We start from the raw sequence: 17,472 nt of genomic DNA on the forward strand, positions 1-17,472 counted from the left end.
CTGAAAACGTGTGGGCGGCACACGGACCCAGAAAAAAGCTGGGATGTTCTCTCTCTCTCTCTCTCTCTCTCTCTCTCTCTCTCTCTCTCTCCTCAGCATGCATGCACCAACACACACACGCACACAGTCCGAATGCCCCAGCCTCTAATGTCCTCATCATGTTGATCATTAGAAACTTACATGTTGCCCATTTTCCTCGAAATTTGCTAATAGAAGCTAATACAAGTCTCCACTTTTCCACGTGTCATTCAGCTTGTACACGCAAACATAGCAGCATCACTGCTTTCCCAACATCTGCTTCTGTTTCCATGGCCAATAAATAACAAAACAAAGATTAAAGAACAAATAAATAAGTAAACATTGACAAACTGCAGGTCAACAAAAATGCAGGTAAAAGAAAAATATCTGTTTCCTGGAAAAGTAATTTATTTTATAATATATTTGTTTTTGATATCTCTTTATATCTGTCCTAGCGATACGTGTCCACTTGCGCGACTTGATTATGTTGTGTTGAATGCACAATACACTGTGTTATATCAAGTCCAAAGTCAGTGCGGTGTTTTGTGGAGATGCGGATTTCATTTTCCAGCAGGACTCCAAAAGTAAGTATCTATATAAGTCAGTATCTATATATATTATATCATATTATATAAGATCAATTGGTACTTTTGACAGTGTGGGCAGTGTGCCAAGTCCTACTGGAAAATGAAATCCACATCTCCATAAAAATTGTTGTAAGATTTTCCAGGAAAACACTGCACTGACTTTGGACTTGATATAACACAATTGACCAACACTAGCAGATGACATGTCTCTCCAAACCATCACTGATTGTGGAAACTTCCACTGGACCTCAAGCAGTTTGGACTGTGTTTCTCTCCACTCTTCCTCCAGACTCTGCTCCCTTGATTTTCCAAATGAAATGAAAAATTTACTGATGATCAGTGATGGTTGTGTCATATCATCTGCTGGTGTTGGTCAACTGTGTTTTATCAAGTCTAAAGTAGGTGCAGTGTTTTCCCATAAAATCTTACAGCACTTCATGCTTCCCTCTGCTGACAACTTTTATCGCGACTTGGCTTGGCACACTGCCCACACTGCCAAAAGTACTAATTGATTTAAGTTTTCTGAGACACTGATTTTTGGGTTTTCATTGGCTGTAAGCCATGCTCATCAACAATAAAAGAAATAAAACGTTAAAATAGATCACTTTGTATGTAACACATGTATATAATATATGAGTTTCACATTCTGAACTGAATTACTTAAAATAAAAAGTAACTTTTTAATGATATTCTAAGTCATTATACAGCCACATATGTCTAATATATTAAGGTGAATAACCACAGCAGCAGTGGAAGCAGTTAGAAAATTCCTAGATCCCAGAGTTCATGTAAACTTCAGTTTAGTTGTGAGGGGAGGATGAGCAGCTAGTCTGTGGCAGGTGGCATAAACTGGACCAGTGTCAGGCTGGACAGGTAGGCAGTCAATTAGGAAGCTGGAATAAGAGTGTAACTACTGGTAATGCAGCTCATATAAATATAATTATATATATATATATATATATATATATATATATATATATATATATATATATATATATATATATATATATACAGTTAGTTCCAACTCTGCAATTTGATTGGCTGAGATGCGTTCTCAGCCGGTATCAGCCGGTAATGCACTGTAACCGAAGATATCCATGTATTACCCCGACACATACAGGTAACCTAGCAACGATGCAGCTCTTACAAGCAAAACAGTGCAGCTACAAACAGAGCAGCAATGTACCTATTTTAACTCTTTTTATTTTTTATAACCAAACAGATCGTATTTTCTCGTCCTCTTTAATGTAAACTCTGTGATCTGTTTGGTTATGAACACTCTGCAAGTTAAAACAGTTCAATTGCTGCTCTGTAGCTGTGCTGTTTGGTTTGTAAGTGTTGCATTGTTGCTAGGTTACCCATTTGTGGCGGAGCAATACATGGAGAGCTTCCGTTACAGTGCATTTCAGGCTGAAAACGCCTCTCAGCCAATCACATTGCAGAGTCGGAACTAACTGTGGTACATTATACGCTATAGCTCTCCCTCCCGTGTAGTATTGCTTAATTACATGAGAGAAAATAAAGCTACAGCTACTGAGATACTCAGTAGTTACATTTATAAAATAAGTCGATGTACAGTATCAGTCAAAAGTTTGGACACAGCTCTTTATATTTAATGTGTTTTTTTCTTTTTATGATGTATTTTTACATTGCAAATTTAATATCGAAGACTTTATTACACCTATACAGGAACACATGCAGAATTATTCAGTAAGCAAAAAGTGTTAAACAAACCAGAATATTATAGTTTATACTTGAGATTCTTCTAAGTAGCTTTGAGGACAGATCTGCACACTCTTGGTATTTTAATCTCAGTGTCTTTATGAGAGAGAGTCACCTTGAATAGTTTTCTCAGCGTCTTGAAGGAGTTCCTGGAGGTGCTGAACAATAGTTGCTGCTTTTCCTTCACGCTGTGAAGCTCCAGCTCATCACAAATCACCGTCTCAGTTGATCAGGTTTAGATCAGGGGATTCTGGATGTCCAATTTTTATTTTGTATTTTGTAATTCCATATATGTCCCTCAATTGTTTTCATGTTTTTAATTAAATTACAATGTAGGAAATAAATGGAAAGAAAGAAAGAAATGTGAATAAAAAAGGTGTGAACAAACTTCTGACTGGTACTGTACATATTTATTACATATTACATATTTATTACATATTACATATTAAACAAAATGTACTGCTGTAATCCATGTGTAAGAGTGCCTACTCCAGCAGTAAATACATTGCTGTTACCTGATAATAAATCTGTATAATTACACATTAATAAAATAGGGCCTTTTGTTTAGATGTATTCATTTGTGTTTCTATTTTTGTACAACATTTATTTCCTTTACCTGCACGTGTGCACGTGTTTGTGTGTGCATGAGAGAGAGAGAGAGAGAGAGACAGAACACTGGCAGTGTTTTGAGTGTGCTGAAGTGTGTTCACATGTTTAGCAGAAAGGCAGATAAACAGGGGATTGCAACAATCAATACGAGAGCTGCTGAATGCATGAACTAAAGGTTTAGCAGCATCATTGATATTCAGGAAAGAGTGAAGGTGGGTGATGTGGAGGTAAAAGAAAGCAAGATTAGGATGAGATAAAGGATGAGATTCACATAAGAAAAATACAGTCAACAGAGAATGGGCACAGGTTGGAGATTTGGGGAATAAACACAAAATGTTCATCGTTTCTAATTTATTAAAAATCAAGATTATCCAGATTTTAAGATTTGAGATGTCAGCTTTGAACGCTTGATTATTCAAATTAGTGCTGCGATATAAAGGAAAATAATTAGCATATGGCAAGAAATTACCATCCCATCAGGAGTTGTTAAATGAATCTGTATATGTGTGAATGTAATGGTGATGTATGTACGTTACAATTGAAAGACTGGAGGCTCTAGTACCCTGTAGCTTGGACTCTAGCTTGGACACATGATGAGATACTGTTAGTCCCATATCATCATGTCCCATATGGCATCATGTGGCACATTTATGACATGCAGGTGCAGCTCAAAAAAATATAATGTTATTGAAAAGTTGGGCAGTGTGCCAAGTCCTGCTGGAAAATGAAATTCGCATCTCAAAAAAAAAAAAAATATCAGCAGAGGAAAGCATGAAGTGCTGTAAGATTTTGTGGGAAAACACTGCACTGATTTTAGACTTGATAATAAAACACAGTGGATCAACACCAGCAGATGAGATGACTCTTCAAACAATTACTGTTTTTCCTGTAAAGCTGCTTTGTGACAACCTTTGTTGTAAAAAGCGCTATATAAATAAAATTGAATTGAATTGAATTGAATTACTGATTGTGGAAACTTCACACTAGACCTCAACCTGTTTGGACTGAGTACTTCTCCACTCTTCCTCCAGACTCTGCTCCCTTGATTTCCAAATGAAATGTGAAATTAACTGATGGTCAAGGATGGTTTCGATCCACTGTGTTATATCAAGTCAAATATCAGTGCAGTGTTTTCCTGGAAAATCTTACAGCACTTAATGATTTCCTCTGCTGACAACTTTTATGGAGATGCAGATTTTATTTTCAAGCAGGATGCTGCCAAAAGTACCAATTGGTCTTATATAATATTCTATTTTTTTAAGAAACTGATTGTTGGGTTTTCATTGGCTGTACAATAAACAATAAAAGAAATAGACGCTTAAAATAGATCACTCTGTGTTTAATACATCTATATTATATATGAGTTTTACATTCTGAAGTGAATTATTAAAATAAAGTAACTTTTTGAATGATGATATTTATTTTTTAAGATGCACCTGTAAATGTTGCAGCTGGGTCTGTAGATCCTGCACACTCGTAGGTTGCTGATGCTAGCATCCCAGCTGGTCCCGTAAATGCCCAATTGGCAACAAACCTAGTGACCAGGCAGCCTATTCCTCAATAACCCTTACTGCATTTACAGTAAATCAAGGAGAAAGGAATGAGTCGATGACCAGTATGAGCTGAGAGTAGAAGGTCATTTAAACTCAAGAGCTGGCACTTTCAGTACTGTGTGAATGTGATGTGTGTGAAATCCAGACTGGAATAGCTCATACAGAGTACAATAATAAGCAAAAGGCTGAGTTGGGTGTTTTTTGTGATGTCAGGAAAACCAGCATATTTACATATTCACCTAAGCATAAAGAAGTTTACCCCTGCCCGCAAGCTATTGAGTGTTTCAGCCTAGACTGCTTTTTAAATTGAGGCACACAATGAGGTCAGCCAATCAGAACAGAGGTCATTTAAATATACAATATTTCAGAAGTCAAAGGTTCAGGCAAGGTCTGTTAAATTCTAGTGGATACAATAGAGGCCAGAAAGTAATCTAAGGATCTAAGGATCCAACTTTAAACCCCAAACAAGGCTTAGCTTATTGTATTTGGGTTAATAAGGGTAACTGTGTTTATTTTATTTTCTCAGGCTAGGGTTGAATGATTTAGATAAAAAGAAGGTGAGTGTGTGTGTGGGCTGTTGTGGTTGGAAGGTTACAAACACTCACCTTGAGGATAATAAATGTATACAACATACATGTCTAATTAAAAAAAATATCTCTCTGGGTGGGTAGATGGCGTTTTCCACCCTCATCACTCCCCCTGTGACACTGACCAGTACAGGTGTCTATCAGCTGATGAAGCAAAGCTGGGGATCCTTTGCTTTCCTCCGAGTGTGTTGGTTGCCTAGTAATGCAATGATAGTGGTGGTTAAATGAAGAGGGCAGAGGCTGACTTCACATGTATCACAGTAGGCATGTGCATGTCCTAGTGAGCGGGTAGGTTAATTGGCTTAGCTACACTGAGGATAAAATGGGGTAAATACGTATTTTTGATCTATTTTAGAATCTACTCTCACTGAGACAATTCATTCAGTCTTAGGCCTCTCTACTTTCTGTTGATGATCATGATTGACAACAGCTGGTAGCATCTCTGCGCTCACATTTACAAAATAAATATTTTTTATGACAATCATTGCACTAAAAAAATATTAATAAAATTAAGTTCACTCTTAAGTTTAGACTCAGTTAAGTTGTGAAGACATAACTTGTTAAGTTTATTCAACTTATCCGAGTCAAAGCTAAATGAAGACTTGACTCAGTTAAGTTGAATCAACTTTTTTTTTTTTTTTAGTATCGTGGGTTCAAGGAATTTAGTTTTTGAAATAAGTTTGTTGTTAAAAATGGAACAGGTATTCTTAACATATTTAATAAATATAGTTGTCACAATCACAAAAACAATTCTTATGGTATTTTGTATATTAAAAAACGGCCAGTAGTGACAGAATAATCCTGTGGTAACACAAAAGTGAACACTGTAGCATCAGGCCAGCATACGGTTACTTTTCACAACACAGAATAAAGATAGCTTGCTCTTACAGCCTATAACACTAAAGCCTGGCAGCTACACAAAATATATAAAAACTAATGCTTTGGGTGACAGACAATGGTGTCTCCATGCTGCTAGAAGCCAATGGAAAAGCTGAAAGAACCAATATTGAAGAAAGTGCTTTGGAGCATGGTTGAAATCCTTTCTTTTGTGTTGACTGTGTTCAGGTTGAAGTTCTCTAAACTCATTTTATTGAGTTGTACTGGCTGGAAACTCAATAAAAACACTTGCTAATATTAGTTCATTTGACGTAAACTGAGAAGTGTGATCACATTTACACTATTCAGCAATGGGAGCCACTGAAGCCACGTATGTTCAATAGATTTGGGCTCAGGCCTTCATGCCTCAGAAAAGGGACAGTTCTAAAAAAAATAATTAAAATCCCAGTATTGTCATGAGCTTCGTGTCCATGATAAGTTTATGATGTTCAAGTGTTCTTAACATAGTCATGATTTCTTGAATCTTTGAGACTACTGGAAAAAGTAAAAAAAAAAAAAAAAAGGAGTTGCATTAAAGTGCCAGATCATCTTTGGTCTTCATTACAGGCAACTTAATAGCCCAACATTACATTAATGAGACCCTGCAAATAGTGTGGCCTTACCTTTTATGATTTTATGAACGCACACTCGGAATAGCACATGCATGGTGTGCTATTCCAACAGGACAATGCTCTTGCACATATTGGTGCAAACTCCAAAAAAATTCAGCTACTATGTCATGACCATCTATAAAATTAATATCCACATCCTGATCTGTTATAAGACAAATGTGTTTGTGAGTGTGTACAGACCTGTCAGAGTGTGGTTGATGATACTTCATCAGACTTGCTGAGGATAAACATATCAAAGCTGGGAGAATGATGGATATTTCTCTTAAGATACAGTTGATTACTCAACAATGCACAACCCTCTCTCCTGAAGCTTCTGTTTAGTTCAGTCTCCACACTCAATTCCCTCCCTGAGGAATCTTCTCATTTTCTCCATGTCGTGTTGATGGTCTAGGTTGTAGGCAGGAAATCTGATAAGTGTGTGTGTGTGTGTGCCATCTGTGTGTGTCACAGTCAAATGGATGACTTTGATGTTGCTGCTGGCACAGAGGAAGGCCAGACTTTACGGATGCTTCAAGGATGATGATGATTCTCAAACATAAGCTGGCCTTAAGTGTAGACCCTTGCTGAATCAATCACAATCACGCAGAGGAACGTCTCATATGTTTGCTTTGGGAAAAGCACTTAAGCCCTCAGCAGCAGCTCTGCGGAGATAAATGCTTATAGGCTGGAGCAACACAAAGCCTCATAATGTTTCACTAAAGCCATTTGCAGGAGGGCTGCTTAACCCGACACGTTCTCCAGAGTAAATAAATTTTGGACTGCCTGTTCATTCATTTATTCAATCATTCATTCATCCATCCATGTGCACACACACTTTACAGTCTGCACACTGATCATCCAGAGAAGCTAATCTAACATATTAGGCTTATTTTACACACATCCATCTTTGGTTGCACTGTAAAGCCAGGATTAAAACACGCCAGACAGCTCTGACCAATCAGAGGAGGCAATGTGCTTGCGTTAGGGGTGTCACGATTCTCTAAATCCTCGATTCGATTTTACTTCCGATTTTAAGGTCACGATTCGATTCTCTATTTTCTTTTTTTTACAGCAGAGAGGCCAACGCCAGTTTTAGATTAGTCTATGGTCAGTCATTGGTTTGATTCATCAAATGTACAATATCTTATTTTAAAAGGTGGGCTTGATATAAGTGATGCAAAGTGATACAAGTGATCTGTAACACACCACATTAGGCACTTATGGTCAAATTTAAATAATTTAATTAAGATATATTTGTAATGCCATCTAGTGGCTTTTTTTTGGTAGCAGCAGTGTGCACATAACAAAATAAATAATACAAAAAATACAGGAACAGTCATGTAAAAAATAATAGAACAATTAGAGCCTTGACAAACTGAACTCTATCCTACTATAACAGTTAAACATGAAAAATAAGACTTTTTCAGTCCCTGAGAATGACAATTTTTTCTCTTTAACAAAGATAGATAGATAGATAGATAGATAGATAGATACTTTATTTATCCCGAAGGAAATTTAGGAAAAAGTATCGAGTCTCATGCTCTACCGACTGAGCTAGTCGGGCAGATATATTATTAATTTTATCTGTGAGAAAGATGCTCCTTAAGGTACCAAAACTAACATATTTGAGGCTAGACAAAACAACTGTTATTTTTATATTTTCAAGTTTTTCTTTAAGAAGATGAATGTCCACATTCTTTGGAGAAAGGGCTGCTCTTTGAGCAGCGGTGTCGGCTACAGTGTGCTGCGCCATTTGCGGGAGGGATCGTCGATCCTCTTTTTGACTTCGATGCTCGAGACCATGACGTTATTATATAATATCGAAATCGTGACACCCCTAGCTTGCATGGTTTATTGTTGCACATTTTGTTACGTTTAGGTTTGTGCCTGTCTGAAACCAAACCAAACAGAGGGAGAAAACACTCTAAGTAAACAAACTGATCAACTGATCTGGACCACAGATACCAATTACAAGTGTGATAATTGCCCTAAGGCTTTACTTAAGACTTCTAAGTAATTATTTTGTGCACAATAAAATTACACTGACAGATGCTACAGACTTCCACCATGCTTACCAGCTGTTACAACAAGTTAACAGCAGGCTTGTGTCTTTTGGTTTTGGGATACAAACCATCGGTTTATGATGTTCAATTTGGGTGATGTAATCTGTGCGAGTAACTGTAAATCAATTTCATGTACAAAAAAAAAAAAGAATCATAGCCTGTTTGAAAATATTCCATACTTTATTATTTTTGTGGCAGTACATAAGTAGACATTTATTTATTTTTTTATCCATATAAATTGTATAACTTTGTATAGAATAGCAGAAACATGCTAGCCCTCATGAAGCATTGTTTTATGAACAACAATTAACAGACTCAATGATTTACATTAAACATTCCTTCTGTTTGTAGTCCATGCGTCATAGTAAATATGTGGAACAAATGATATTCATGACCGTCTCAGTTACGCTTAAATGCAACTTAAGGTAAGTCCCACCTTTACGCTATTAGCATCTTTCTCTCTTTTAGCTGCTTTAAGGCTTGGTCTCCTAGCTTACCGTTGGCCTACTGGACTATTGGGAATGCTATAGAAGTAGCCACAACACAGATCTATGTACAAGAAATGTTTTTTATATATTTTTTTAACATTACTATCATAAAGCCATAATCAGGGATTTATAAAAGCTGTTTGGTGTCACAGCAAGATTACAGTAGCGTGTGCCCCACATATTCTCGAAGATAACATCATCTCTTAGATGTTTCAGTCCAAATATCAGAAGGCTTTTTTGAAAAAAAAAATAATAATAATAAAAGAAAAGAAAACAGAATGAAAATCTTTGAGAATATTTCTTTATAGTATTCTTGCAGTCTTGCTTTATTTTGGGTGGGGAAACTTGTTTGCAGGTCCTTCAGTGCTTCACAAAATTCAGACTGAGGTGACTACCACTGTTGTTGAAAATCCCTGATTGTGATTTCAACCATGACATGGTAAAGTATCTTCATGTGGATTTGAATGTAGTATCAATGGCAGCAGTGGATTTTACACTCTGCATTAAACCAACTTCACAAATACACGTCCAGCAGATTTGTTATAAGCCTCAATAACAATGTGGTTCAGATTGTATGGGTCTTGAGTATCTTAAAACAAAGCTTCAAAGAAGAGTCACATTTAGTACATTTCACCCTTTATACCAAGACATAATTGGCAATGTTTTTGACCTTTTTTACACCTGGACACTTCATGTGACTAATGTCTGGATTGCATTCTGATTTTAGTTGTACTGGGAGAAGGTTTGGTTGTTAAATGTGTTTTGAAGACATGGATGTGTTTACACTGCTCTCTCTCTCTCTCTCTCTCTATATATATATATATATATATATATAGACAGACACACAAATCTGGATATTTTTAAAAACTACGATTTTTGTCTCCATTTTGGCCTTCCGTCTACATGAAAATGGCATTTCTGGTCAACGATCAACTGAAAACAAAGTTTTTCGAAAACGCTTTCCAAGATGGAGATTTTTTGAAAACTCTCACATAACCTAACACAGCGAAGGTATCGAAATGCTCTGCATTAAGATCTTTTCCAATCCTCCTGTCCGGAGCCTTACCAAACCTTACCGCTAATCGAGAGATTCTGGACCAGGCCTGGTTTAACAAGCACCTGGTGGGACAGTTTTGAAAAGTAGTTGAGAGTGGCGAGAAAACTTCCGAATGTCTGGAGAATCCTACGTGTCTTTGAGTGAAATTTTTCGACTTTGCATTGAAGGGGAATGTTCATTTCAGCATCTTTGAGTGGTATGGACAGGGATATTTAAAAAAAAATTAAGCCAAAAAACGTTTTAAAAATATCTGGATTTGTGTGGACGGGCACTTAAACCACCTCGTAAAGTGGTTTGGGTGATCAGATTTGTATCTGTGTCTTGGGTGTGTTTACACTAACATTTTATGTGGCATGGCCTTATTTAGATATGATCCTTATACTCAATACAAATAAACTGACCAGGTGTAAACAGGATTTTTGTCGTTTTTTTAGTCGTGGTGTGACCAAAAACCAATCTGATTGGTCAATCTGATTATTCACTGAAGCATTCCATTATTATACACAGACCCGTAGTATTTATCTACATTTAGCCATGTTAATTGATGGTTTACAGATATTGGTATAGTATGTGGATGGACAAGCAGATTAGTAGAACTTAATATACCAGTTAGAAACAAAGATATTTCCTTTCTTTTATGATTAAAACCACAAACGCTCTCTGTTTATTGTACCTCCAAAATATGAATGAAATATGCTTCTGCGTATTCGCTATTTGATGTAAATGACACTCTGTAAAGGACAGAATAGATAATATCTATGAGGTGCATGTTATATATCATAGTGTATATCTGTAGATCAAGGTTCTACATATATGTGGATGGTGGTTCTACACTGCCCAAGTTTGGGTGGGTCTTGTACACTCATCAAAAAACGAGTTGCATCCAGACCCTTTTCTGAACTCGCACTTCAGTGCACCACTCTAACAGGACAATGCTTGTCCACATACTGCTGCCGCAACACAGATGCTATGTCTGACAGATCTGTCCCCAATGAAAATGTGTGGATTCTATTGGTCATGCTATCAACACTCCACCTCTACAACAAAATCTGCAGGAATATTCAAGCTGCATGGAATGGATTATCGCAGAACAACATAAAGAACTTCTACACCTCCATTCCAAGGCTTATGCCATGTTGTGTATCTTCTTTATGTGTAGCTCAATAAATATAATAAATATTTTCTTATTATGTAAAGCTCAATAGATAGTGCCTTTTATCTTCCGTCTGAATAGAAATGCAATCCAACACCTTCTAGGTGCAACTATTTTCTGATGATGCGTGTATGTTTGGACTTGGACTGTGCCTTTAAAATAAAGCATAACTACACTAGAACACAACACAACAATTAATGTTGCAATAAACTAGTGGTTGTAATAGCACAGTGTGCCACATTGATGCTGTCCACACAGCAGACTCAGTACACACGGCACACTGCTCAGACAAGACGCTGTCTTCTCCTAGCTCTCTCTAACATGATTAGGGAGCATAGGAGACTGCCAAATGCTGTTACTGTAAGTCAACTGAAAGGTAGTTATTGTGTTGACGTAACATTTTATGTGGAACCGATGTAAACAAATCCATTTTAAGCAGTTATTTTTAGTGGAAAACTTTACAGTCACAATAATACAGCAATCAGACTATATGTTATTGGATTATAAAATACTAAACAAAACGTTTCTTCTGCTTTTACATTCTGATAGAAAAGAGTTTAAATAGAAACAGACAGTAGGGGTGTGCGATATCATATCGTATGCGATAAATTCATCAATTTTTTTTTATATCGTGAATGAAATTATACCCTAAAATATCGTGCCATATCACCCACACATTTGATATCTACTTGAGACCGAAAATATCTGTCGAGTATCATTTATTTTACTTTAATCCTGGATACATGGAAATATTTTGAGTGCATTATAATTAGCATGACATTCTAGATCTGTTACAATTATTTTTTTTATATCCCACTCAGGGGTGTGCAGTATTATATTGTGTGTAATAATATATATATATTTTTTTTTTTTCTTGCAGTGTATATTGTATTTATTTTTTAAGTATTCTGTCATATCGCCAAGAGTATCGTTATCCTGAAAATACCATGAAATATCGTGATATTATTTTAGGGCCATATCGCCCACCCCTAACAGACAGGTGCAGTTTTTAGGGGTTTTTCTTTATATTTGCTGAAACTGTGAAACTGTGCTTCCAGAGATTTATCAGTTGAAAGAAGAATTACACTCTCATTACTGAATACTTGCTTTACGTAAAGATTTACGGTGTACAGGTGCTGAAATCAAAGAGTCAAATGAATGAATCTGAAGGTGTAAGCGCAACAGGAGCCTGGGACGCTGTGAGAGCGCTGGCTTTGAAAGCCAATACTGCAATACTGAGCCTGAAATGTAAGTCGGGGTCTGTGATTGCAGGAATCCAGTTCAGTAATGAGGGTTTGCTGCTCTGGTTGTTTTTTGGGTCGGGAGCCAGAGCGCCCAGCCTGATATCGTCTGCGGTCAATGTGGCAGGACACTGCTTAGGAACATTGCGTCTGACTTGAGCCAGATTCTACTGCAGCCTTTTTCTCATTAGCCAGCCCCCTTCCCTGTCGTATCTGTTTGGAGCTGGGAACACAGTGAACGCGGGAGGAAAATGATCTGTGGAGAGGAAAGCGTAATCCTCTTTGGCGGAAGCTAACTTTCACACCTGACTTCCCCTTTGTCCCTTTATGTAAGCTGCCTAGACACAGTATTGATAAAAGCCATTTTTCACCCAGCAGCTCTCCTGCTCTCTCCCCCGTGGCCAAGGTTAATTAGCAGTCATTAAAATAAGAACTACCGGCTTTCTGGCAATGGTGGTGGGAGGGGCGAAATGAAAAACGATGAAGCAGGTGAGATGGGTACTCCGTAACGTCTCTGTGAGAGGATAGTTCGTTTAGCCCCGCTGCCACAGTGATAGGGATGGGGAGTAATGGCCGCTCGTCTGAACAGGAGACTGTTTAATTGCACCAAGATTCCTTCAGGTACCCTTCAACACACCTGATTAACACCGCCATCAATCTGAGCAGAGAGGGAACTGAATACAAATGGCTGCCTCACCTCAGGGCCTCCCATTTAAATGCACACGCATACAGATTACTGCTGGATAATAGTAAATGTAACTGACTTGTGGAGAACCTGCCCACAACTGTGTGTCAAAATCAGTGTGTGGAAATTACAGTATGCTATTAATTCCAGCTACATTTACAGACATTTTTACTGCATGTCTGTAAGTTCTTGTTGTCATTTCCAAACTGCCGAGCTTTTTGCAAAGTGTTTAATCCCATTTTTACCCAGCTAGTAGGGAGGAGACTCTGACACAGAATGATCCCAGTGCTAGGAGGGTCACATGAGGCATCTTTTCTGCTAATGCAACATCATTGGACAGCTTAGCCTAGTTTGCCAGTTCTTTCATATCAGCTGAGTTATGGGCCTACCCAGAGAGAGTGAGGCCAATTGTGCCTCTCAGCATCACCCAGGACTTTACTGGCAATCCCCCGATGATAGGATTAACTCGTACCCTGCTTTCACACTATCAGGCGACAAGTCCCTCAATTCCCCTCAAGTTTGTCTCTTGTGAGTAACAGGCTGGCTAATTTAGCAAGCTACCTATCAATTAACCAACCCACCAGAGATATCCGTTTTCTATTAATTGTCCTTGTGTAGCCCCAAAAACGCACCATTTAATCCAGGAAAATGAAGGAAATACTGGTAGGATCCAAATTATGTTCAAAGATGAGAATCTTGGGAACTCAAACCCCCGTGTCTATATCTATGATTGGTCCACATAATCTGTTGAGCCATTCGGTTTAGAATATCACTTAACTGCATCATAAATGGAGTTAAATTTTCTTACAAAGTAACTGTCACTAAATTGTGTACTTCTTTAGGAAATGCCACTCTGTCGCCTGATGGTGTGAAAGCACAGTTAGATATTGATTTATATAATTTATTTATGAGCTAGATTTTTTATTACTTTTTTTTTTTTACCCAAATCATTGTCTATTCCCATCTGTTTCCCCATTACATAACCCATGAATTAATTAAAGGGGAAGAATATGGCAATTATTAACTCTGCATTGGCAGAAATGAACAATAAGCAGTCAAAAAGACCTATTTATTAATATTTAATTAATGGTTTAACTTTTCCTAGTTACCTTAGCCTGCAGTGTAAGTGAATTATTATATTTTTTTTTAGTATTATAGTTTGTAATGTTATGAACATAACCCACGTGTGTAGTGCAGTGTCTGTGATGGGCGAAATCAATTAATTCTTTGTTGACCTCTGACCTGCCGTATGCACGTTTTTATATTGCTGCTCGACAACTGAGCACATGTTCAGCTCACTCTGGAGGCTGGCTGTTAGGACAGTGGCCCATCAGACACTGTGCTGTAACTGACAAGTCCATCTGTGACAGTCTGCTGTCAAGCTGCTCCGCCATCTCACCCACTTCTTTTGAACTGTCAAAAAAGAAAAAAATTGTTACACGAGAAGTTGTAAACGAGAGGAGAGGGAATTTAAGAGTGAAGGTTTTAAAGGAGGCATAAAAAAATGTTAGGGAAACGCCTGGAGGGAAGGCACCTGATTCTCTATTGTAGCCACACTTCACAGCAGAAGCATAAAAGCGGCACTCATAAAACATATGCTAATCACCGTTACTACGTTATGAGGACCAAAATAACTTATACTGTACATTTATGTGCTCATCAGAGACATCAGAGCGAGCCGTTTTGATTTACTCAAGACACACAAGTGATTAAATATATTTCCTATCACTGTATTAATATACGAATATACCATCAATATATCGTAGTTGGTTCAATGGTGGTGCTTCTGAAAGGTGTGATTCGGTCAAAATGCTTCTGGATGAAGTTCTGCATGAGTCACTCTTATTATTTGTCCTGTGGGTGTTTACTTGGATGCCCTGAGAGCAAGAGAGTGCTTATGGAGAGAAATCCCGCTGCACCAATAAACATTTTCATTAACTGTGACTGATTTGGAGGCAGAACTACAGGTATGAGAACAGAATGCATGGAAAAGAAAACAGAAGGTTTAATGAGTAAAAAGTGGGAGAAAAATATAAGAGAAGAAATACGATTAAGAATATTGAGTGGAAAAGAGATGCATGAAATATCTTTAGTTTATCACCTTCCTCAGAGCAAGTGTAGTCTGATGATACTAGAAAAAGAGGAAAAATAAATCTTTCCCCTCCATTCATCGCACAACCCTGGTTTATTTAGCATCTGCCTCCGAGGGGATGACACATCTCGCCTTATCTGTGTGAGGCGACGCTGGAGGCAAAGGTATGCACCTCAGGTGGTACAGCATCCCGGGCTTTGCAGCTTTCAGCATGCCGGGACACCCTGCTGAGGCAGCAGCTCCGTACCGTCTCCCAGTTTGGATGCAGACCCGAGGGAATTCTTCGCACCACAGTCTGGCACGTTTCACTTCTTTAGTCCACTTTGCTCTTTAGATGTGCTCAAGTGGGAGGTTGTCTCTGTGTCCTTCTCAGACAAGCACCAAGGTCCATGGTTCCATTTTTGATAGAATATAATATTAAAGAGTCTTTCAAATGAGGATGGGCAGTCAGTCTGTTTCACAATGAAGTCACTGGATGGCTTTCTAATATGTCTCGGAGCTCTGTGAGAGGAAACACAAACCATAATGGAGATGTGTATTGTGTTGTAGTACTGGCTTGTAACCAGATTTTTTAAAGCTGCGCATTGTAAATATAACTACACACAATAAAGAAACACAAAGTGGTCTTTAAGGTACTCACTTTAAGGTAACTCATGTTTTATAAAGTAAAAATAATAAAAACGAAATCAGCCAGGACTGTGTCTAGTGGCTGATATTTGCTTCCTTCATTTTACACTAAAGTTAAAGGGCTAAAATATATGTCCAAATGTTTGTGGACACCCCTTTTAACGAATATACTCATCCACTGTAAATTGCACCCATTGTTGACCCTTTAGAAGCAGAAATATTGTCAGTAAAGCAGAATTAAAAAAAAAATAAACGTATTACAAGATAATAGGCCAGTTAAAAATTAGGATGGGTCAGTCATTTATTTCCACCCCATCTATGTTCTTCAGTAGGCATTTAGTCTTTATAACCAGCAGATTTGTACTTGTTTTTGCACATTATATTTGTTTCAGTATTGTTGCTGCAATGTGCACATACACAGTAGTCTCACTGCAGAACATGTAATCTCATGTCAAGGAAAATTTAATAAAATATCGCAAAAAATTGCTATTATCCATGACATATCGACCAAAAATAGATTATATCTGGCAATTTTTTTTTCCAGTACTGGATAGACTGACTTCTTGTTGTTTTTTTTTTTTATATTGCAATATGAATTTTTTTTCCCCCAATCTCATGTAGCCTTATGTAGAATTGTGTTCTTTAAAATGATACATGCTACATCCAATATATGCAGGGTGGTGATCTTTCAACATCCTGACCATTAGGGCTGCAACTAATGACTATTTATTAGTCGACTAATCTGCCATTTTTTGTCTAATTAGTCACGATTATTTTTTGTCATGCCCTCTATTTGTACTTCCTACTGGTGAGGACAGCTAAACATTTAGGCCCCAAGACAAATTGTACAGTACATTTTGATAGTTTGATGTATATATATTAAACTAAAAAATACATCATATATAGGAAACATTCACACAAACTGTTAAACTGTTATCAATGTTTATGAAGGATTGAAGCTTGAATCAGGATACTCACTCTCTCACTGTGTGTGCGTGTCTTTCTCTCTCTCTGCCTTTTTTTTTTCTTTTGAGTGCGCTCTCTCCTTTTCTCTCGCTCCATCACAGTTACGACGCGACTACAATGAAATTCCTTGTCGACCATTTTTTATAGGCTACGTTGCCGATTACACCGACTAATTGTTGCCCTACTAATTGTTGACCATATTAATGTTCTTGTCACTGATTGCAAATTGTCACTGATAGATGTTGCAAAGCTCCAACGTCTAGCAGAAAGCCCTTCTTCATCAGAAGAGACTCCAATTAAAAGCATTAAAACTCCAAGATAAGCAGGATAAGACACCCTTATTAACACACAAAGATATCTTGGCTGATCTTGGCAATATAGGCTAAAGCAGAAATCCTCAGTCGTGGTCTTAGAGTGCCTGTCAATAAAGTTTGATTATGTTCCTTTTTAAACACACCTCGTCTTGTAACCGCCAGTGTGTGTGTGTGTTATCTTTAGTTGACCCTCTGTTAAGAGAATTTTAAGTCCTAAATTGTT

General features: G+C 37.6%; 1 protein-coding gene across 3 annotated transcripts in view; it reads right to left on the bottom strand.

Annotated features, from left to right (window-relative positions):
- Positions 1–8,787: 8,787 nt before the first annotated feature.
- fndc5b (fibronectin type III domain containing 5b) overlaps positions 8,788–17,472 on the bottom strand; it is a 31,148-nt gene continuing 22,463 nt past the window's right edge. Inside the window, exons 6-7 of one of the 3 annotated variants that reach the window (XR_454777.4) lie at positions 15,352–15,843; positions 8,788–14,663 (exon numbers count right to left, since the gene is read on the bottom strand). The gene's annotated coding sequence lies outside the window, so the exon portion shown is untranslated. Of the gene's footprint in view, positions 15,844–17,472 lie in introns of all 3 variants that reach the window. The other 2 variants (XM_015605834.3, XM_007249409.4) reach the window with 2 other exon arrangements.

This window comes from Astyanax mexicanus, chromosome 3 (genome assembly GCF_023375975.1).
Source record: "Astyanax mexicanus isolate ESR-SI-001 chromosome 3, AstMex3_surface, whole genome shotgun sequence".
Classification (NCBI taxonomy): domain Eukaryota; kingdom Metazoa; phylum Chordata; class Actinopteri; order Characiformes; family Acestrorhamphidae; genus Astyanax; species Astyanax mexicanus.